At 41.7% G+C, this 22,456-nt stretch overlaps 1 protein-coding gene and 1 long non-coding RNA gene across 4 annotated transcripts in view; one reads left to right on the forward strand and one right to left on the reverse strand.

Moving 5' to 3' along the window:
* Positions 1 to 7,598, reverse strand: part of PRKCD (protein kinase C delta) — a 60,407-nt gene extending 52,809 nt beyond the window's left edge. The window contains exon 1 of one of the 2 annotated variants that reach the window (XM_064432378.1): positions 7,436 to 7,598. The gene's annotated coding sequence lies outside the window, so the exon portion shown is untranslated. The remainder of the gene's footprint in view (positions 1 to 7,435) is intronic. The other variant, XM_064432379.1, reaches the window with a different exon arrangement.
* Positions 7,599 to 8,273: 675 nt separating this feature from the next.
* The window catches only part of LOC135307860 (uncharacterized), a 33,074-nt gene continuing 18,891 nt past the window's right edge, over positions 8,274 to 22,456 (forward strand). For both annotated transcript variants that reach the window (XR_010368470.1, XR_010368471.1), the window contains exons 1-4: positions 8,274 to 8,416; positions 8,526 to 8,674; positions 11,669 to 11,790; positions 12,318 to 12,577. This is a non-coding gene — a long non-coding RNA (uncharacterized LOC135307860). The remainder of the gene's footprint in view (positions 8,417 to 8,525; positions 8,675 to 11,668; positions 11,791 to 12,317; positions 12,578 to 22,456) is intronic.

Consider the following 22,456-nt stretch of genomic DNA (forward strand, 5'->3'; position numbering starts at 1 on the left):
GTACAACAGAATAGAGCCTCTGCAATTACAGATGAACTGAGAGGTACAAATTGATTGCAGATTTCCCTCACTGTTAGGGTCCAAGAAACACTGGAGAAAGGAAAAGAAGTCTTAAGAACCTCATACAAGCATGGCAGAGATTAACAGAGAGACCTATAAACTCTTGGTCCAAATAACATGTTTCTTCAAATGGCCTTTACTTTAAAAAAAATCCACCAGGAAAAAAAAAAACAAACAACTGGCAATATTCCCTCATGACAAATGCAAAGGTGAGGAATCCCCAGTGGAATGACTTCACTGGACTTGCACAACAAGAGATGCTTCTTTCACTGGGCAGAGCTGGGGTCATGATACCTGCCAAAGTTGTAATATTGATTTAAGTTGTATCTCCTGCTCTGTAGTTCCCAACACGATTTTTTTCTAGGCAAATGCTGTCTGCTGACCCCTGGTTTAAACTGTCCTTCCCTAACTTGTGCTAGGTTTGAAGGAATGAGGTAGGTGGGGATGTTGGCATCTCCTTTTCAGCTGAGAGAAGAGGGGAAGACATGTTCCCGTGCCAATGGCTCACTGCAGTCAGACCATAGTAAAACTGGTTGCATTTTAGCTCTTAAGTTACCTGGGAAAGTGCAGGTCCACAGCAAGAAGCTCTTGCCCCCGGGATGCTGTTTCTTAGGTAAACCTGTCAAACAGAAATCGCAACTGCGGGCTCCTGTCAGCTACTGAGGAATGTAAGCAAATGTAACCTGAGAGGGCTCACAATTCCCTGACACACTAATCTGCTCTGGATATTTGGCAATCAGCACCCCCAAGTCATTAGTGAGACTATCTGAGTTCAGCAAAGGCCACAGTCATCAGACACTTAAGGAAACAGCTGAACCCTTGTTGAGCAATTCACAGCTCAGCATGAGCACAGCATTACAGACCAGCACACTGCATGGGAAGAAATGTCATCTTCATTGATCAGCAAGTGCAGGAACCAGACCATTACAAACACTCTTTAAAAAAACCCAAATCCATCGATACTGAAAGCATCTATAGTCAAATCTACTTCATCTGCAGAGATACTTTTTTGACTAAGGGTTTCAGGTCTAGTTAAAGAGTTCCTTACCAAAATTATAAAATCTGCCTGCACCTGCTTGATGCATGGCAGCCATCTGTGCTCATTCTTACAGAAATATAGATTAAATACTTTTTTTTTCTTTAAATAGGCAAGAATAGATCATACTTTCACAAGAGTTTTTCAGTAAAATATTGAGACACACAATTGTGTTCCTCAGCAGTTTCTCAACAGGCCCTAATGAAATCAGTGAAGTACAAAGTACCCATTTTGGTTACAAAGTCACACCAGCAAAATGCAGTTACCAAGAGACATTCCAAAACATATCAGAAACATCTTGAGATAAAACGTACAGGCCAGTCGGTGTCATATTGCAAACATGACAGCCTTTAAGTGTTATTGCACTATGTCTGTTTATCTTGTTTTTCCATGAGAATACAAGTTGAAAGCATATGATGAACACTGCCTGTTACTGGCTAGACCACATCTTCCTACCAAACTTCTGCCCACAAGTCTTTTTGAAAAGGAGGGAATGGTTTCTTTTGAGAAAGAAAGACAAGATCTCTCCTTTGTTCATGCAAGAATCAATACTGCCTCCTAAAACAGCATAGTTCAGATATCAAACGCGTTAGCAATTGCTTAGCTACCTCTGTACTCAGAACTTCCCACACAAAGGCAGATTTCGAAGCCAAGCTTAACCTTAAGTTTGGCTCTTAAGACAGTTTTGATCATCTTTTCAAAAATCTGTCCACATGTTCAAGCATTTAAATCTTGAAAAAAATATAATTTTTACTACCAGAAAGAAAAATCTGGTATCACAACCAAAAATCCTTCTTCCTTAAACTGTTCCTCACAGTGAATATTGATATATTCAATGCACTGAAGTAAATGAAATATCTTTGAAATTATGAGGAACAAAGCGACCCTGACAAACACTCAGATTTCAAAAGTTCCTTTGGCAGAAAAGCCATGACAAAGCTTAATCTGCATTTCCTCAAGATACCAGAGAATATGATAGAGCCAAGTATACAAACATGGATTTTTTTTTTTCGATCTCTTATTAAATAGGTGTTGATGGGAATAGGAGCAGATAAAATCAAACACTCAGAGTAGCTCAATGAGTGCTAAACAGCCATGTAGTTTTCTCTTTGTCATCTCATCAGTACACATTTATCACAAAATAAACAACAAAGCTGAACCAACACAGGTTGGGCTTCCAGCTCCAGATCAGTAGTGTGAATTACATCACAGCTCAGGGGTGTGGGAAAATAAGCTGAAGTTTAGATTTAATGCATATGTTTCAAGATGTGCTGCATCGATAGCAGGCAGCCAGGATTAAACCAAGTCCATAAATACCTAAATCATTTATGAGACTGCAAAGGACTAAGCAAAACACAAATCAAAGCCACTCGTGCAAATGTACACCCCATTTTAGAGATTTTCAGCCATGCACGAGGTGAGAAACAAGGCAGTAGTTGAGACAACTCCTCTGAGCCACGTGGGGTGGAAAGGATGTCAGCCCACATGCACCTCTTCAGAAAAGAGGGGCACCCTCACTAAGGGGTCTGGGAAAAGTCTGTTTTAGGAGGGTCTCTGCCACGGACACACAGTGTCCACAGCAATGATACCCTGCCCTATTACCCAGTCTCCAAGGAGCTCTCCTGACTCCACTCCCACCCGCAATGGGTAAAAGTGGAACCTTTGATTACATCTCAACCAAGAGAGACCACAGCCTGCTCACAGCTCTAAGCAGAAGCACAGGAAGTAGCAGGATATGTATATAATACATTACACATCTGCTTTGTTCTCAAAAGCAGACTGGAATTCAGAGTAACCTTGTTCTGAGGCACAGAGAGGTAGTGCTGCTTATTTAAGTTTGATAGTTGGCTGATTAAATGGGAGGAGATGGCAAGCACACACACTCCTCCCTTAGCAGACAGGCAAGCATCATCCAAGTCTAAAAGCTTAACATGGATCAGTTCCATGAAGTTATCTGTGATAGTCATTCCCAGACTCTACGGATGGTGATTATTATCCTATGAATACCAACTATGCTTAAGTATCCTTAAATAAACTTTTGCAGATAGAGCATTGCACTCAATGGCAAAGCAATTACCAGAAAACGCATTAATTTCAGTAACAGGATACCATAAAAAGTATTCTGTGGTTTTATGCACTTTCTTGGCTTGAGCAGTATTTGCAAAGAATTTATTTTATGGCCTGCCTCTTGGATTTGCAGCTATAGATATAAATCTATGCTGCATCACTTCCATCTTTCAGTCAGAAACTGCCAGCTGTATTGTCAATCAGAAAAAAACAACAGGTTCAAAACATAACTTCATGGATGTCAGGGCAACTTGCTGTCACCAAAAAGCAGACATAATATTCCACTTGCATAAATTTTAATCAGAAGAAAAAAAAAGCCAACAGAAAATTATTTGAAACACACAGATCTACATGTGAGATTTCTATCCTCTGTAACAATGTTACATGTAATAACAGAGTCTAGTCTAGAGCAGACCAAGGTCAGATTTGTGCAGTTCCCAGCACTCCTGTGTGCCTGATCCCTCATTTCTCTACCTTTCCTGGTGTCTCTGGCGCAGGAGCAGCACACTGGTGTAGCTGTAGGCAAAAAGGCAGCATGGATAACCCAGGAGGTCCTGCAGAGCTAGAGGCAATCCATTGCTTCCTATGGAGCAGGTTTCTGCTAAAGTACTCAAATACTGTAAAAACCTGTCGGGCAGCTCTGGCTTGAAGAGGCAGTGCCTCTTTAAGAAAGTGTAAAAACTCTTTCGGGTAGAAATAACTGCCTTTGAAATGAGAAAACAACACAGAGCACTTCGGCATTATTTTACCAAGGCTGTAAAGAGCTCTCCCAGGCTCATTTCTGTTAATTGCATCTTTGCAAAGTGCAGCCAAGCGGACGCAGAATGATTACTTTTAATGTGCTACCCAAATGGCTCTGAATGGGGGCAGCTTTCCCCCTTTCCTTATTCCTGCTCCTTGTCCTTTGGCTCCACATGGAGCTCTCCAGAAACAAATTCTGCACTTGGATTATGCACATAAAGGAAGACTCCGAGAAAGATGACAAGTTGTGTCACAGAGCAGCAGTTAAAAAACTACTGGAAGACAAACTGCTTTGGTGCTTTTCAGGCAGCTTTTGGACAGAACCTGATAAGAAGCTGCATTCAAATGCAAGGATAAGCCCAGAGTAAAAAGTCACAATCTTTCTCATCAGTGGATGATTAACAGAGGAATTTGGCTCCTAATGAAGTCAGCCAGCCCCCAGACTCCACTGGTAAATCCCTTCTTGTCATCTTTCACATTCAGCTCTGACTCATCTGCAACAAACAGTCCAATCCCCAGCCTATTCCCTTTTTTCTCCATTCTTTCTGCAGTTGTTGAAGCACATACTTTGCAAACGCCTTGAATGGGATGGTGGACTACAGGCGCACAATGCACTGGGACTGATCAGGAAGAGACACACCTGAGTGAGCTTTGGGGAACTGAAATACCGGTGTCAATGACCCCGATCCAGGCACACACTTCAGTGTAACCTATTTACACTGCACAGGCCACGCTGGGGCTGGGGCCACTGCAGCTCCCTGCAGAGCAGCTGCCCTGGGTGAATTTGGCACTGCCACAGTCCCACCTCCAGGCACTGCTGGGGACTGGGAGGTGAGGAAGGGGCTCCTCTTTGTGGGAGCAGCAGCCAGAGCTGGGCTCCAGCTGGGCAAGGGCAGATTTGTGCCTCTGCACAGAGGCAGGGGACAGTGCAGCCCTTCAAATGGGAACAAGGATGGTTAATTTAAATTATTAGGCCCTGCAGTGCTCACCAGAATCACAGGTAGGGACCTTAAAGACCATCCAGTCCCATCCCCCTGGCAGGGGCAGGGACAACTTCCACTAGAGCAGCTTGCTCAAAGTCCTGCTCAGCCTGGCCTTGAACACTTCCAGGATGGGACTTAATCTGAATGGACTTTAATTATAATGACTGTGGCTTTTAGACAGCAAAATAAACTCAAGAGGCCTGAAAGCTCCCATGCTTTTCCCAGGAAATCAGTTACTTTAATAATAGATGGCATTTTTCCAAGATTTATTGTTATTTCCTAGATCTATATAGCATCAGTTAGCCAAGTTCTCTTGGAGAGATTCTTCTAAAGATTTCTTTTTAAGAAATGTACCTAGAAAATTTAAGTTTTTCAATTTAGAAATAGTTTCTAAATAATTCCTTCCGTACAGAGTATTTTTTCATCCATGCTGTGTGATCAAAAAGTAAAAATTATTATGCTATTTCACCGTTCCATTCAATTAAAAAATAGGACCCTACTGTATGATTATGTCTAATGAAAAGGTGGGTTATAATTCATGAAGCACAAAACGGCAATAAAATTAACAATGAGCTCTTTTCTGATGATAACAATATGAACGTCTTCCTGATCAATTATGTCACACAGATTGCCTGAGCAGCATCACCTTATAACTCTCTCATCACGCACACAGACATCACATCTGTGTAACTGAATATATTTTTCTGTATGTTTGTACCAGCCACTGAGTGGCAGCAATTCCTTCGTACCTAAATCTGAATTATGAGATGTAGGATGAAAATCTCAAAGCATTCCCAAATTTTAATTTTTCTGCGCTGCCCCTAAGTTATTTTGTGTTTAGCAGTACAGGCAAATAATAACAACTAGTGAAATATCTTATTGCACCTTTCAGTTTTTTAGCTGTTGAAGTTCCAAAGGTAATGCACTTCATTCTGAAAATCATACATACATAAAACTTGGGTGTATTCAATGTTACAAAACATATTAAAATTATAAGGGTCAAAGAAACTGAAAGTGCCAGCATTTAACAATTTCTTAAATTAAAGCACACACCTGTATTTTATTATGAAATCCAAGGTGAGGATGAGAAACATTAAAAAAAAAAAACAAAAACAACCCAAACCCATGGTTTTCAGCTTTATGTTTGCTTTTCACCTCAGTATTTGCAGGTTTCCACAGCAGTGACTTGGGGTGACTGAAATCTATCAGTTCAAAGACAAACAGCTCATTTTCAATGTAGTCATTTTCAGGAACTAAAATAAACAGGAAATCCTGCATATACACTTAAAAATGCTTATGAATTATTGCTTAACCACTTAAGAAACACTTCTTCATAGAGCTCCTGCTCAGAAATCTATACTGGTTATAGCTTCCTATTTGATTAGCACAGCGCTGTAAGGCATTATTTGATAGATGGACAGATTAACACTGAAGAGTTAATTTGCTATTAAACTGTTAATAGACTATTGACTGTACAAGTCTGGAGCAAAAAAGATTTTAAAGGAACTAAACACACTGCAAGGGTATCAAGGATTTTGATACGGATTATTTGTAGAGATACTAAACATTGCAGTTCAGGCTTTAAATGAGTCTCTAAAACTCGGTAAAGATCTAGCACTAGAACTGATTCTCCCACACCCAGCTGCTCTGAGGAGTCAGTTCTCTCCTTGGAGGAACTATCAAGGGATGGGATACAGGGCAAAGTCATCCTCGCACATAAACCTCCCAGGTCCAGATGTACACTCTACTCTGTGCTACTTGGACAGTCTAGAAGTGAAGTGGTGCAACAGTCAGGGCCCGCAAGTAAACTGATGTCAGATGTAACCACAGAATGCTGTAATCCAATTATTTTAATATTTCATGCCCTAATGCAAACGGGGAATTCTCTAGCGACGAACTGAAAATTGTTTTTTAATAGATGCACGCCTGGCATGTATGTACACAAAAGCATCAGGCATTCCTGCTCCTTCATTCCTCACTGTCCGTCGCCATTCAGCTGGAAACCTGACCATTTGAAAGACTGTGCATTTCATCTGCCCAAACTCACTGCGGCACGGAGGCTGAAACAGAGAGTCGGGGCGGCTGGGTGGGAAAAAAAGTTGGTGGTACCAAAGTTGGCATTTCTGCCGGGAGGAAACTCCACGTTCCCACAGGGACCGACCCCGGGGGTCTCGCCGCTCCCCTCACGGGCACAGCGCTCTCCCCGCCGCAGCCCCCGGCACCGCGGGGCGCTCGGGCGGGCCGGGGCCGCAGCCCCCTCCCCACAGCCCAACATGGAGGCTCCGGAGCAGGCAGCCCCGGGCCGGGCACGGCCCCGCCGCCTCCCGCTCCGCCCGGCGCCGAGGCGCTGCCCGGGGCACACGGGGCATGGCGGCGGAGCCCCGGGACCCTCGGTCTCCCTCCCGCCCGCTCTGCCCGCCGGGCGCCCCACGGAAGCCGGGCGGGCCGGAGGGAGCCGGAGCCCGTCTCGCTTCCTCCTTCACCCCAGGCGGGGCAGGAACTGCCGGGCGGCGGCAGCGCCGCGCCGGGGGCAGGTACGGGCACTCACCGCGTCCGGGAGCCGTCGGGAGCCGCGGCCGCCGCCGAGTTTCGGGCGCTGTCCCGGGAAACAGAGAGCGAGAGGGAAGGAGTGCGGGCGGAGCGGCGGGCGGGAGGGAGCAGTGTGTGCCCGGCACGGCCCGGCGCTCCCCGCCCCGCGCTCCGCTCCGCCCCCGGCGCGGCTGCGGCCACGCTCACCTGCTCCTGCCGCCGCCGCTCCTCCTGCCGCCGCCCCGCCCCGGAGGTGCCGTGCCAGGCGCTGTCTGTCCCTACCCGGGCTGCCCGCGGCTCCGTCCCCTCCCTGCTGTGCCCCCCTCCCCTACCCCGTGGCGGTGGCCGCGTGTGGGAACGCCCGAGCCCTCAGCGGGAGCCCCGCGCTGGGCCCCGCCCGAGGCGCCGCTCCGCACCTGGGCTCCGTGCCGTGCCGTGCCATGCCGAGCCGAGCCGTGCCGTGCCGTGCCGTGCCGAGCCGAGCGAGGGGCTGCGGCCGCGGCAGCGCTCTGGTGGTGTCTGCGGCTTGGCAGGTGTTGGTCCGCTGGTCACCCGGGCACGGGGAAGCACCGGGCTCTGAGGTGCCGGAGCTCGGAGCGAGCCCCTGCCCGGCGGGGAGCTGTGCTCAGGTGTCCTCAGCCTTTACTGTGCTTCTGGTTAAAACAGTCTTTAGTGGTTTAGAAGCCACGGATGTTGTTTTTTTATGGGGCCGAAGCCCGTAGCTCTGTGGTCACTGCCGTGGCCTCAGCGAGCTCACCTCAGAGACCTCAGCCTCGGAGGCCCTCACCGGGTCATTCTGGGTCCCGGGCGGGGCTCCCCCAGTCCGTGCTCGGCTCTCAGTGACGGGGCTCGGCTTTTCTACGAGCGCTGTAAGCCTTTGTATTAAAATTAGATATTTTAGGGATGGGCTGCCGCAGAGGAATGTGTGAAGTGTAGGAACCAGAGAAATCACCCCTATACTTCCAGGCAGACCTTTGTCATCACTTTTTAACTCACGCAGGTCGTGTATAATTGCTGTCATGTTTTCATCTTAAATGACCTCATTCGGCTCTAGCTGAAAACGGTGATGTTTTTGTGGTGCTGTGGTAACTGGGTGTTTCTCCGAGCAGGTGCCAGCCCCTGGTGTGCAGTGGGGGTGTCACCCTTGCAGGGGCTGTGACCCAGCTGTTACATCGCTGCAGAGTCCTTTCTGAAATGCCAAATTCCACCCATTTGATGTCCAGCTCCTTTCCAGAACATTTCACTTGATAGTTATAAGGTAATGTCAAAGTTCCTTGCTTGTTCTGTCTGACATCATCTTGGACAGGCTATAATATGTATACAAATCAGTCAAAAGTTAATTTATACTTGGAGAGTCTAATTTGAATAAACATATTTCAAAACTGAGAGCTCTAGTAGATATATCACGGTTTGGGTGAAAGCAAAGGAAGAGTCATCTGAGGTAATTTCCTTTTTACTTCTGCTGCAAATTAAACTATGTAGTATTTTATACAGATACATGCTCTTATGCACGATTAAGTGTGGGGTCATTTTTTTGGTTGGAACGTCTAAATAATGTTTTCATGGTTTGGGAGAGAATGTCATCTGATTAGCTATGATGCTGTAATAAATTTTATGAGGACTCTCATTTAAAATTGTGTAGATTGCTCTTATGCTGAAATCTGGAGGAGCTTAATGTGCATGAGCAGTTCATAAATATCATGTTATAAAAGCAAAACTAAAACTAGTTTGAATGAGAGGAGAAAAAGCAGAAGCTAATTGTGGCAAGGAGTTTTCCTTATTTCAATACTTCCAGAGAAGTTTGGAAACAGTGCTTTAAAATACATTTTATTTAATTTCATGCTCTTTGGGTATTTAATGGCATGTAAGTGGTCAGAGAGAGTCCATTTTCCTTTGTGACCTGACCATATAATGTTGCAGCAAATCATTAGTTAACTACAGCTGTATTTCAATTATTTAGAGCATCACTTCTGTCCAAGTCTCTCTGAAACAAAGAGTCATTTCTCATTTGGACTGTGGAAAATTTTGCAAGACCTAAAGAGCTTTGCCTCTCACGTCCTTGTTCAGACAATGGATTCAAGCTGGATTAGGACTGAGTAAAGATGTAAAAATTTGATCCACAGGAAATGAAATGTGAGAGTCTTTTAATGTGACTTTGGAAATTTGAGGTGTTTCCTGGTACTGAGACTTTCTTGCTGCCTATTTTCTGTAATTTTTTCTATACAACTCAGCCATGCTAAATGCATGGAAATGCTCCTACAGCTGGACAGACTTTCCTCAGAATAAATTCTAATGCAGCTCAGAAGGCTTTATTAAGCCATTTTATGCGCAGTGGATTTGAGAGGGGGATGAAAATCAGTTCTAAGTGAACATCCTTTAGTAGTACTCTCTGTCAGCTTCTAAGTAAATAGTAAGAAATGCAGGATTTCACAGTGATTACAGGGTAACTACTGGAAAGGAAAAGGGCATTACTGTCTCTGATCCATTTTCCTGAAATGTGCCTTTGGGTATTTCATAAAAAGAAAACAGTCTCAGGCTGAGTTAAAACATCTCATCTCTTTGGTAGCTGGGTAGACATCCCAATAATTCCCGGTCCCATGGTAAATCTCTGCTTTGTTCCAGGAGATCCCTGGGGAGAAGATGAACTACCAGGGCCTCCCGCAGCTGGGTTTTCTCTTGTATTTTCACTTAGAGAAAATCTACTTTACCTGGGGTCACTTAATTTTTGCCATATGACAGGATGACAGTAAGGGGTGATGTGACTTTGAACATGCACATTAGAAACAAAAGTTAGAGATAAAACTTTCTGCAGCAAATATAAGCAAAAATTTTCTAGCGGAAGTTAAGAACTGGTTCTCTGAAGATTTCTGAGGCAGACTGGTGCAAAATCACTTTCCACAAGGCTGTAATAACCTATTGTGAGCTGAAAGACTATATCTACAGTATCTGTTACCTCCAGAAAACAGACCTGATTTTAATCCTGATGGCAGACCATTTATGCAAAGATGATGACTTTTTCAAAAGTGTCATTTCAGAACAGAAAACAGTCATGGCCGTTGCTGCCATTGTTTTCACAGCCCCAGTCTGTAGCAGGACTTCATTGGTCTCTCAGTCCCAAGCCTAACCACCAAATGCCTGCTCTCATTTCCTCTTTTCTGATGGTGGTGGGAGGTGTGAAGAGTCTGGTGGTGGTGGGAGTTTCCACCCATTACCTTCTACACAGGTCTGTGGTCTGTTGTGTAGATTCACTTTTTGAAGTGCTCTGAGCATTGTTCATTGTCTTCAGCTTTGCCTTAAGGTTGTGGTGAGGCTTGTGTTCTCTGTCAGGCTTTTCTTCCAGGTTTTCATGCTTTTCTCTGGGAAGGACATGAACTCTTTATGGATTAGCAGTGACACAAATACTGAATTTGGTCATGTGAAGGTCTGGCTGCCATAAACATTTGGACTGATGTCCAAGTGAAGCAGGAATTAGGCTGCCTTTCCTGAAGTCTTGTAACTTTAGAGATTCTTTTGATAACAACATACATTCATTTCTACTGCTTATTTTTGCAGGTTTTTGTACCGATTAAGGAAGGGGTTTTTCCCTGTGTTGGTCTACCTGCCATTTTTTCTAACTTGGAGCTGACTTGTGTTTTTCCTACTTTGTCAGGGTTTGCTTGTGTGGATGTTGCATGTGCCTGTGCAGAGCTGTAATTGAGTCAGGAGCACTCTGCAGGAGAGGCTGTGGGTAGGCACTACACCTAGGAGAAATTATCATCTCTCTGCTTCATTTACTGTGCTTTAGAACTTGAAGATGAGTAATGTTCTGTGCCTAGCAGAGTTTAAATGGAATGATGGGTTTATTTTCTTTTTGCTGGAGCATGAGATGTAGAAGTTAGTGGCTGTGCTGGGGAAGATCCTGGTGTCAGATGCAATCATGTGAATTTCAACATGTTTGTGCAACTAAGTTACTGCAGAGGCTTTTTTGTTATCAGAATAGAGTCTTAAGAATTTGGGATTAAATAAGATATGCTTATATCCCAACCACCCCAAAGTTCTGCACATTTGAAGGAACTTTTATATATAATTCATTCATAAACAAGACAAGTGAATAGTTTCCTGAGAGTTTTGCTGATATACCTGTTTAGACCATTGCCAATTCTTGTGATGTTTGGTGCTTTTAAAGCCTTGCTTCCTTGAGGAAGTAATTGCATTGAAATCTTAGACTTTTTTTGTCTTTCTTAAATAAAACCTATTTTTCATTTTTGTCCAGGAGCTACATTCACATGTCATCTTGGAGTTCCTAAAGGATTGAAAATCTGGGCTACATGTAAGAGGAACCCAAAATCTCTTCAAGTTTTACAAATACCCCCAGGCTGCCTTCTGTTGTTGAGGGTAGGAGACTGATCCCTGCATTTTGAACATTTGAGACTGTAGTTAGTTTGTAAGAAGAATTGAAATTAGAAAAAGGTTTTTATGGTGTTTACTGCCTACACCCCCTTACATTTGGTTTCAACATGCCAGCTGCCAGTGTTGATTCTGAGCAATGTAAGTGTTCTACTTCCCCTTATGACAGCTTTTCTTTGCAGTTAATATAGATGGGAGAACAAGGAAGTGTATGTATTGATGCAATTTTCTGTGCTCACCACAGTCCTATTCACAGTTGGTTTTATATTCCTCCGAGTACTGGAGAAAACTGTGCTGTGAAAGAACACAATCAATGTTTTCTGATTTCTTGGTTGGTTTTTCAGCTCTTTTGAAAAAAAAATTGATTTTTGGTGTTAATTTAAGGTTTAGGAGATTAAGATTCTGTTTGTGCAAAGAACAGTGGCAACACAGAGGGGCACAATTCACACTGTGGTGTTCTCAGTCAGGCTGGGGGGGATTTTAGTATTTTTTTCCAAATTCCTTTTGATTTGCAGCTGTAAGTTATGTCATCAATCAACAAGAACAAGCTGGAGACCATGAAGTCAATGAATTTAGACCATAACATGACAGCAGCTTGTAGTACCTTCTGCTTGTGCTGCTCACCTGGGAGGAATGAAGAACCTCCTCAGCTACTGTGGAATCACCTGAGGCAACACAGGTGCCTCCTGCTTTAAGAGGGATGTCTCAAAGGTGTCAGATATCAAGAGCTCCAACGCTGAGGAAATTCTCTCTGATTCTGTTGTCTGATGAGATGGTAAGATGTTAAGATAATGTGCACCACCCACACCATCCCCGGGACAAAGGACCAGTGTTATTTTTACAGATTATTGCCAGAAGGTGTTAACTAAAAGTTTTCCTTTTATTAGTGTAAATGGTTATCCAAAAATGCAAACTGTAATGGCATTGGTGCATGGAGTTGGGTTTTTTTGGTCTTAAAATGCTTTAGCTATACTGTGAAACAATAACATGGATCAGTCCCACACTGTGACTGGAACAAGGCTTTCTTTGCAGAAAGAAAAATATCTTCTGTTGTGACCTGATGTAAGGATAGAGGAGTACTTGAATCTTAATTTCATTTGTCAGTTGTATCATTTTAAAGCACAGTTTGGCCGCTGCAAATGAGCAACTTTTGGCAGCTAGTACCACTAACATTTAATTTTCAAGCATTATTTTCTGCTTGGGTTGTGGGCTTGGGTATTTTCCCTTGTTCAAGTAATGATTAATAATCCTGTTTTCGTGTCTTTCAAGCTGTCTATCATAATAAATTTTCTTGCCTGTACTGGGACACATATTATTTAGACCATTATTATGTTATGATAGTCACTTAGTAGGATTTGTTTTTATTGCTACAGCCATTGCTGCTATCAAAAGCCAAACACAGTATCAGTGAAACAAGATAGTGTGCAAAATCAATCCTAGTAAACATTTAAAATGAAAGCAAACATCAATAATGAAACTGTAGACTGTGTGTTTGCTCAGGAGCAGGGTGGAGGACTGAGGTCACCTGCCCCAGGCACGTCACAGTTTTGGTGATCCACAAGAGGAGAGTTTGGTGAAGTTGATGTTTGGAGTCATGGCACAGATGTTGAGTCAGGAGACTTCAGAGAGATGTCAACACAGCTCTCCTCCCCACACTGCCCGTGGGTGAGAGATAGTGTTTGGGGGAAATAGCTCTGCCTTGGGCTTGCCTAATAATGGGTGAGCCAAGCTCCCATTTCTTGTGCATGTTTGCTGCTATTGGTAGCAGGGTGAAGGAAAGGTTTGATGTTGCTGTTGAAATATGGTAAAATAATAAAGACACTGAGAATATTTACTCTACTTTTTAGTAATGGGCTAAAAATTGATTATTTCCCTGAGGACTTAGCTGTATAAACATAAATTGAAGCTGCTGTCAACAGAGTTGGAAAGTCTATGTGCAGCAGAACTGCATTGCAAATGTGTTTGAAGACAGGTTATGTTGTTATGCTCTGTACTAGAGCCAGACAAATTTCTTGAGTAAATTCAGCTATTTTTACCTCTTTGCAACTGGGACATTAATTTTACTCAGCAATCTGTTATGTTTCTTGTCAGAAAAAGTTAATTTTAAGGGTGTTAAAATTGTATTCAAAAGAGGCTGTAGAGCTGCCGGGTCTTGATGCCAGTATGGTGTGTTGTGTCTGCTGAATTCTAGGGTGTGGCCTTGCTCTGCCACATTGGAAACTGTTTATGGGGTCAAACCCAGATTTCTGGTTAGTGTTGATCTGACTCTGTGTGTCTTTGGGCCACTTTTAAATGCATGCAGTGTAAGTCAGTTGGTCTGTGATCCCTTTTATTTTTGTAAGCTAATTATTTTATGTATAATTAAATCTCATGAACACTATGTGCCATAATATATAATTGAATAGTTAATGATTTACATATTTTACATTCTACAGCATGCCTGAATATATATGATCATTCAAGCCTGGATGATCTACAATACACCTAAATGTGTAGGAAGTTTTAGAAGGCTTAGTGTCCTAAAACACCACAGAATTTTTCTTCTAGTCAGGCCAATATTTAATATTGTCATTCTTGTCATTAAAAAGGTGCCTGTGTGTTTTTTTTGTGACAGAAAGGTAAATGGAAGGACAATTCAGATGTTCAAATATTAATTAGCTTCTTTCTCATGCTGTCAGTACAGTAAATTCTATTGCTAAGAACAAATAGGAGCTGTTTTTCTTTATTGGTCACATTCTTCCAATGGTTTTGACTTGCTTGAAGATTAGAACAAAATTTTTAGAGGGACAGGTTTGCCGTGTTTTCAACTACTTTTCCTCAGCAAAATTTTTAAGACTGTGATTGGAGGCAATTTTTTCTAACATTTCTTCACTTTTGTCTGTAGCAAAGTATGTTCTACATGCAGGCTTAGAACTGTGAGGAATCTTTTTTGAGCTGGTTTTGCAGAGGATGGCAGTGACATAAATCATTTAGGGAAGAGGTGAGAGAAGAGGTAATAGTTCCCTTATGGTTATCCAAATTTTGTTTCCAGGTTGGCCCAGATTAGAAGAGGGGAAGTTGTTCCTGGTCTCGTTAAATAATTTTTTTATCTGCTCAAGCTTTTAGGAAAAATTATAGGTTCAGAAAAAAACTTTAGAGCAATTTAGGACTTCAGAACAATTGTTTATTCTCTGTTAATGATTTTATATCCTTCTCCTCTTCAGAATATACCTGTTGTGCAGGTCCTTTATAGCAGTAGGGCAAGGTCAGGTTGAGTCAAGACTTTATAGACTTCGTTTAAATGTAGATGAATGCACTCTATAGAAGGAGTAGTAACTGTCAGTAGTGATGAAAAGGAGAAAAATTAAATTAGGGATGTATCTGTGTCAAATCCATGTATTTACAACTGTCCTTTAGGAATCAAAGTCTTGATGTACTGTTTTAGGTTTTATATATCTGGGAAAAAACTAAATGACGAAGACCCTACTGTTATTTTGCGATTTCCTTTTCAGAATTTGTGGGAACACACCTCCTAAACATACAGGTATTTTAAACAGTTCTTCAGAAAGCAAGGTTCTTCTACCAGCAATTCAGAGCACCTGATCTGGATTCCTGCTCTGAGTTGCCCTATGGAGGATGGTTTTGTTTTGCATTAACTGCAGGAAAATTTTTTTGCTTAAAGCACATGCTTAGAATGTATCCTTAAGTCTCATGTGGAAAAAATCCCCTCTGTTTTATTCCTCTAACTACAACACTGACTTGAATAGTTTGATAACAAATATGCATAATACCAATTCCATCCAAATATACTTATTTGAGACCAGACAGAAAGTCTGAGCAGTTTTTTCTGTGTGCACGTCTCCTGTGTGGCAGAACTTGGAGGTGAAGGCGAGGCAATTCTTACCTTGTGTAGGTGCTGTTTTCTGTTGTGGGTACTTTACCATCTTAAGTCTGACTTAATAACTTGGCTGCAAAGCAAAAGGGAAAACTGCTAAATATCTGCCCACTATCTGCATGGCTCTTAGCACAGGGGGGACAGATTTAGCAGCTCACAGCTGCTGAAACAGGGAGTCACATCACCCCCGTCTCTGTTCCTGTCTTCTGCCTACGTGTTCTCACTTGTGCCAGCTTTGATGCTTGCTGGGATGCTTCAGGCTTTGATTTAACTCTTGAAATATCTGCAAGGTATTCCAGGGGAAAAAAAAAATCAAACCAACACATCCAAACCCCAAACAACCATGGTCCCTTTTCTGCCTTTTTATTGAACAACATTGACTTCATAATGGGTTTCTGTGCTTGAGAGATGTGGGAGAAATGGAGAACACAAAAGGAGGGCAGCAAAAGTTGTTCTTGGTAGCTGGAGCTGTTGTGATGGTTCTGACATGTAGCAAAGAGCCTAACCTATGATGATTTTATCGAACTGGGTTTCAGTCACATGTGCAGCTCAAAGGGTTAAATTCCATTTCTTCCTGAGCACCTGCAAACACATGTGAGTTTTATGTCTGATGTTTGTGAGTGCTAAAATAGAGCCATGCATGTACTCACATATCCTGCAATGCTTTCTTTGAAGTTAAATGCATCGTGTGTGGGTCTCTGAGCTGCTCAAAGGGCTGACTGCTGCATTTCATTCATCCAGCTGTAAACAGCAGATTTTTCTTAGTAAATGTTTTCAGGATCCACCTTGTGTTTCTGATGAACTGACTTGTGGGTGGAGATTGGAGGAAGAAAGGATTTTGATGTGCTCTTCCCTTTCAGAAACATTTAAGTCTTGAATTAAAAAAAATAATAAATCAGGAAATGATCACATCCACGTTGTGTTTCATATTGAAAAGATTTTATACCTTGAATCCTAATTCTTGTATTGGGTGTAACAAGAATTCCCCTTTTTAAAATGAGGACTTCTTTGATGGACTTGTCATATTGCAGTGAAATATGGAATTCTAGTAACAGCCAAGATCTTCAATGTCATCCCAATCTGAACTGAAACCTATTTAGTTTCCAGGAGAAAATAAACAAATGGAGACTCAGGCTCTGGGGTCTGCTCCCAGGCAAGGCCATGTGCTTTCAACTGCCTGTGTTTGCACAAGGGTCTAAATGTTCCAGTTTGGATTCTGCTTTTCTTTACTTTCTCATTTTCTCCTCTGAGACTTCTTCTGCTGGTTTTGTCTTCTTGGGAATATCCTTCTGTTGGACATTCTTTCTGCTGTTATTGTTTGGATGCTTATGTGTTCGTCTTCCCTTTTTTCCTTGTCTTTTCCTTTTGCTCTTCTTTTTTCCTCCTTTTACAGGTATTTCTTGATATACAAAATACCTTTAGCTTTAGCCCAGCTTCTGGTGGACAAATGGTCACAAGGGAAATGTGCAGATGGCTTAAACAGATGTTCCTGTCAAAGTCAAAATATTTAACTCCTGAATTCCTGCTAGACAGTGCCTCTGGTGAATGCTGCCAGAATGGTACCAGGGTCTTGTGTGGTTCCTTTTCACATTGCATTACTTTAACCTCCACCTACGAGCTTTCGGGAGAAATGAAGGCTGCTGAGAAAAGCTTTTATTATTTTCATTGCCATGTTAATCTGGAAGTCAGTTAATAAAGATCTGTGCTTGTGCCAAAATGGGAGAACTGGTTTGAACTGGATGAAGAAATCCATCCTGAGTTCTCTCTAGCAAGGCCTGGGTGAGTTTAATTTTAATCAACATATGCAGATTGTCACTGTTGGTTTGGTTTTGGGTTTGTTTCTGGAGTTGTTGTTTTTGGGCATTTTTAAAGTTGGGTTTTATTCCCTCTGTGCCAAAACTGAAGATGAAATGTCAAGATATTCAGAAAAGAAATTGTGTGTGCTCTGGGGAATATTATTTGAATATAAATATATCCTTTATGCAAGTTGTTTTTCATATTTTCTACTACTGTTATATTTAAATCAAGTTATTTTTCATAAAGTTGTGATTTGAATTATCAAGTGTTTATTTAATCAGGGAAGATATACACATAATTACTAACTGACAAAATAGTCTAATAAAAATAGATGCACATGAGTACAGTCATCGTGAGCTAAAAATGCAAGATTATGACTTTTAGAAAGTGAGCTCCTTGTGAGTGCCTTTCAAGTGTTGGAAAATGTACAATTTCAGAGTTCAGATGCTTTAATAAGAAACAAGTTAAATACTTGAGTGAACTAATCCGTAGGCACAACAGGAACTTGATGGTATAGTAGGTGGTAAGATTCATTTATGATAAGTTATAATGGAATTTCCCTGGAACTGTATATTCCACCTACTTGAATTCACATTACTTTAAAAGACTGGCAATGTGCAGCAAATGACAAGACATAAAAAAATTGGCACGTTATTGTAAAACATGGAACTAAGTATATGCCTAAGCCACTGGCTGTAGCTCTTGGGAGTTCTGGTGTACCCTGTGGTCTCTATATGTTGAACTTGTGGTTCACACTTAAACATTTGTATTTGTCCAGAGCACTGAGCTGGGTGTGTTTTAATTCAGAGCATGGGGTCTGCACAGAGCTGGAAGTGCTGCATGTCCTTCTTGAGATGAAGTCACATTTATTGTACCCAATAACTGTGGTGATGTGTTAGAGCTTTTCAGAATTCCTTTTTTTTTTTTCTCCTGTTTATTTTACAATTACAGATAGGAAGAAATTCTGGAAACATTCGAAGTAATTGGCATATTAAAGGGGCAGGGTTGGTTTTAATGAAAAACAGTTGGTTTGGGCCACTTTGATTATTAATGGAATTTTAGTGCAGTGTTGTTCTACTCAGGACAATCTCTTTTAGCTTTTAAATATCTCTGCAGATTGAGGGACACTTATTTGGGCATTAGGAGTAATTATCACGTTAATCCCCTTTTTAATACTAGTAATTCTAGTTTTGACAAAATGACTCATGTGCATTTCAGTTCAAGCAATTGAAAAAACCTCAGTAAATCGTGTCCTTCCAGGTAGTGATTTGTTGCCTGGAAATGTGCTCTTCCTTCTTCTTTATAGCTTCATTAAAAGACAGGTTCTATAAATACTTCATTGAAGACAGTTCAAGAAAATAAAAACATTTAAAAATTCAAAATAACCCTCCCCAAACCCACAGAAAAAAAGAAACAAACAAAAAAAAACCCCAAAACAAAAACCCCTAAAGAAACTCTGGGGTAAAACTTTTTTTTACTTGACAACATGCAATTACACTTTTGCATCCTAATTTGTCTTGTGAGTGAAGAGTCATTCCAGATGATTTCGCTTTTCTTGCTTTTGTGAATACAAAGCTGTTGTTCAGATTTTGGGAATATCATGTGGGCTACAAGTCTTGGCTCAAATTTCAGCAGCAGGTACATTTTTCTGAGAAACTGGATGAATAAGTGATATTGAAATATGTGATGTAAATGTTAATACAGCTGATAGACTTGGGTGACATCTACAATATAGTATTATCGTGAAGAGAAACTAATGTAGATGGATAAATCTACTTCCCAGAGAGTCTCCAAGTTGTTATTTTTAAGAACTTATTATCCTACAGCACAGAGGCAGCCCAATCTTATGGAGATTTCTATTGAAAATCTGCCTTATTTCCAGGTACATGTGAATGAGCAGGAATGATGATTATGACTCTCAGGTGTGGGTGTTTAAAACTGTCCATCATTTACCCAGTTTCACTCTGCAGGGTGCTGAAATTTGTGTCATCCAGAGAGGCAGGAAAGCTGCCTGCCTGAGGCCAGTGCAGCTCTCAACTGGGCACCGCTTTGTTTTGCTTGATGATTCTGATTGATGTGTGTGTTTAATTGTCATCTTCCTGGCATAAGCTGGTAGAAAGGATTTTCTTAGTTGTCACAGGGAATAGATTGAAAAGGTTGTGCTCATCTCTTCTTGATTCTCCAGCTCAACGTGCTGTTACCACAGTAATGAGGAAGTGGTCCCGTTTGGTGAAGGTGGTGGGAGTTTTTGTCTGAGCATTTACTGGTGAGGGGGGTGGGATTGTAGGGGGAGTGTCACATCAGTGACAGAATAATGGTGGTGCAGCTCAAATGTTGAGAGCAATTGTTTATACTGTTACCCCTGGGGACTGCTTGTGCCTCCTCATCAAGCCCAACCCTCTCTGTAAAAGAATATTTTCCCCAGAGTCTAAAACCAATTGGTCAGAAACACATGTACAGATCTTTCTGACATTAGTAAGATCATTAAGACTGTTGATTAACTTAACCAAAGTAGCAGTTTGACTGGTACTCTTGTGCTGGTTTCTTACCACCTGATCTTCATATGACATTTCTGCCATGTTCTGTGGAAATTTTTGGCACTTCACAGCATGCTTGAGAGAAGCAGCCTGTTGCTCTTTGAGATTCTGATTCATGTTTTATTTAACACTGCAGATGAGGAAGGTGCTGGCTTGCACCACTATTGTGCCTGATTTGGCAGAAATTCTCCTGTGATCCCAGTAAAATGGAACTTGCTCTAAAGGATGAGGTGTTTGGAGACCAGGAGAGCTGTAATGTGATCGCTTGCTTTTGCTGTAAGATGAAAATACAGCTACCTATTGTTTTAAGGGCATTGCTGTCTCCAGAGGAAATCTTTCCTTAGTGTTATATATTAATAGGCTAAGTTCAGCTGCAGGGCAAGCAGAATGAACTGGAAAGATAAAGAAGCCACACCCGGGTCTGGGATGGCTGAAATTGCTCCAGTTTGGGGCTGCTGCTGTTGGGTCGTGTTCATCCATAGAGCCCAGGCTTGCAGGATGTGCTGTCTGGTTTCCAATAAACTTGCTTTGCAGAATAGCTTCCTACATGTGGGGGATCTTTGCATATATAGCATAAAATAATTTAACATTTTCTGGTTATATTTTCATTAAAGGGATTGCATATATTTAGTTGTTATAATCTGCTTTTATTAGTGAAATCTGTTAAGTACTGTAGAGTGCAAGAATAGACAGGGCACTCATGTGTCTGTACTCCTGTGGCTTTGTCTTCAGCTTATTACTGATAAATGATCTGTCACTTACAACTTTGGTGATTTCAGACTATGTCTTGGACTGCTTACTGTTCCAAAAATAGTTCTGATGAAATTCAGTTAGTGTTAGGTGGAGTCCTGAAACACCAGGGCTCCCAGGCTTGAAGTCCAGCAGCTGCATGATACAGGAGAGAGTTTGGAAAGCACACCTTTAAGGAAGGGAGGTCAGTGTCACTATGACAGTGTTGAAACCCCATTTTTTGACAACGTTGCAGAGCACTCAGGTGAAGAGCTGAAAGTCAGTGCTCAGGTTTCGCTTTCAGGGTCATCATTCCTCAGTGAGGAACAAATCCTTTCTGCACTGGGGAAAACCGGGATAGAGAGCAGCAGTGCACTCTGTCACTGTCCACTTCAGCTGCAACTTCACTTCCAAGTGTTGGAATCCAAAGTAACTTACCAAGCTTCGGTGTTTTGTTAGCTCGGATGTAGGTGAAGTACAGGTAAGGAACTTCAGATGCAAAATCATTCATGCACAGAGTCCCCAGGGGGTTTGGAGGAATGGAGTTCTTGGCAAGGGCAAACCCCGTCTTTAGACAAAAGGTCATGTGTAAGTGACCTTCTTTTGTTGTTTATTTGCATTATAAGTGAAACATCTAAAGTGAGATGCTTTGTAGAAAATGATCTAAACCAGCGGTGCTCAGGCATGTATTACAATCTATTTGGTGCTTTTATCCACAAGGAAGTTGGATGGCAAATGGAAGCAGCGCAGGGTTCAGTTCCGTGGCTGTTGAAGTTTGTTTACTCTGTCAGGAGCTGGTGCTTGTCCAGGGTGTCAGGTTTCATCACTTGGCGTGTAGCTTTACAAATCATCAATTGCAAAATCAGATTGATTTCCATCATGAAGCAGAAGATGCTTATCTTTGTCTCACGGACTGATTAGGCTTAAAATTCTGCTGTTTTCTGAGAATGGAAAGCTGCTTTATGTAGTTGTTGAAAATGTAACTGCAGGGGGGAAAGTGCAAAACAACAGAAAACCAAAGCAGCCACAAAAGTAGTCTTTGGCAGCAGAAATGTAATAGAAGGAATTGTATTTATGTCCCATTTAAAGAACATCAGAGCAGTTAGATGTCTTGAGATAACTCCGTGTGAGATGGAAATGTTAATGATTCACGAGGCTGAATCTTATTTAAATGTGAAAATCCTTTTGCGTCCATATTATTGCCCTTCTTTTCCTTGTCCTGTGTCCTTTACCAAACTTTTGGTGATTCTGTTACTGTTTTTTTCCCTTAGTTACTGAGTAAAGTTCTGGAGAATAGGATAAATATTTTCTTTTACTCAGTTTGCAATAGTTGTTGTAATATTAATCTTTTCTTAGAGTAGAGCACAGAAGAGATGAAAGGAATGTATTGTTCCTTCTTGTGCTCAGGGCATGTTTTATGTGCTCTTATGCCTCACACCTTCCGCTTGTGATCAGCTGCTGCTGTCTAAGACGCTTTCCTGAATAGATCAAGTAACCCCAAACCTCATAAACAGTCTCCTTGCTCCCTATTTAACAAGAAGTGCTACTGTTTTCCTAATCCTATTATGTTCTTTGCAGAGTACACTTAGTTTCCCAACCACTCATGTGGACCCTTTCATTTTCTGTTTGTGCCTTACTGTAAGCAAAAGAAATACATTTGAAATAGCAAAGGTGAAAAAACCCCAGAATGTTTAATGATGTTACATTCAAACTTAGT

The sequence above is a fragment of the Passer domesticus genome, chromosome 9, assembly GCF_036417665.1.
Source record: "Passer domesticus isolate bPasDom1 chromosome 9, bPasDom1.hap1, whole genome shotgun sequence".
Lineage (NCBI taxonomy): Eukaryota > Metazoa > Chordata > Aves > Passeriformes > Passeridae > Passer > Passer domesticus.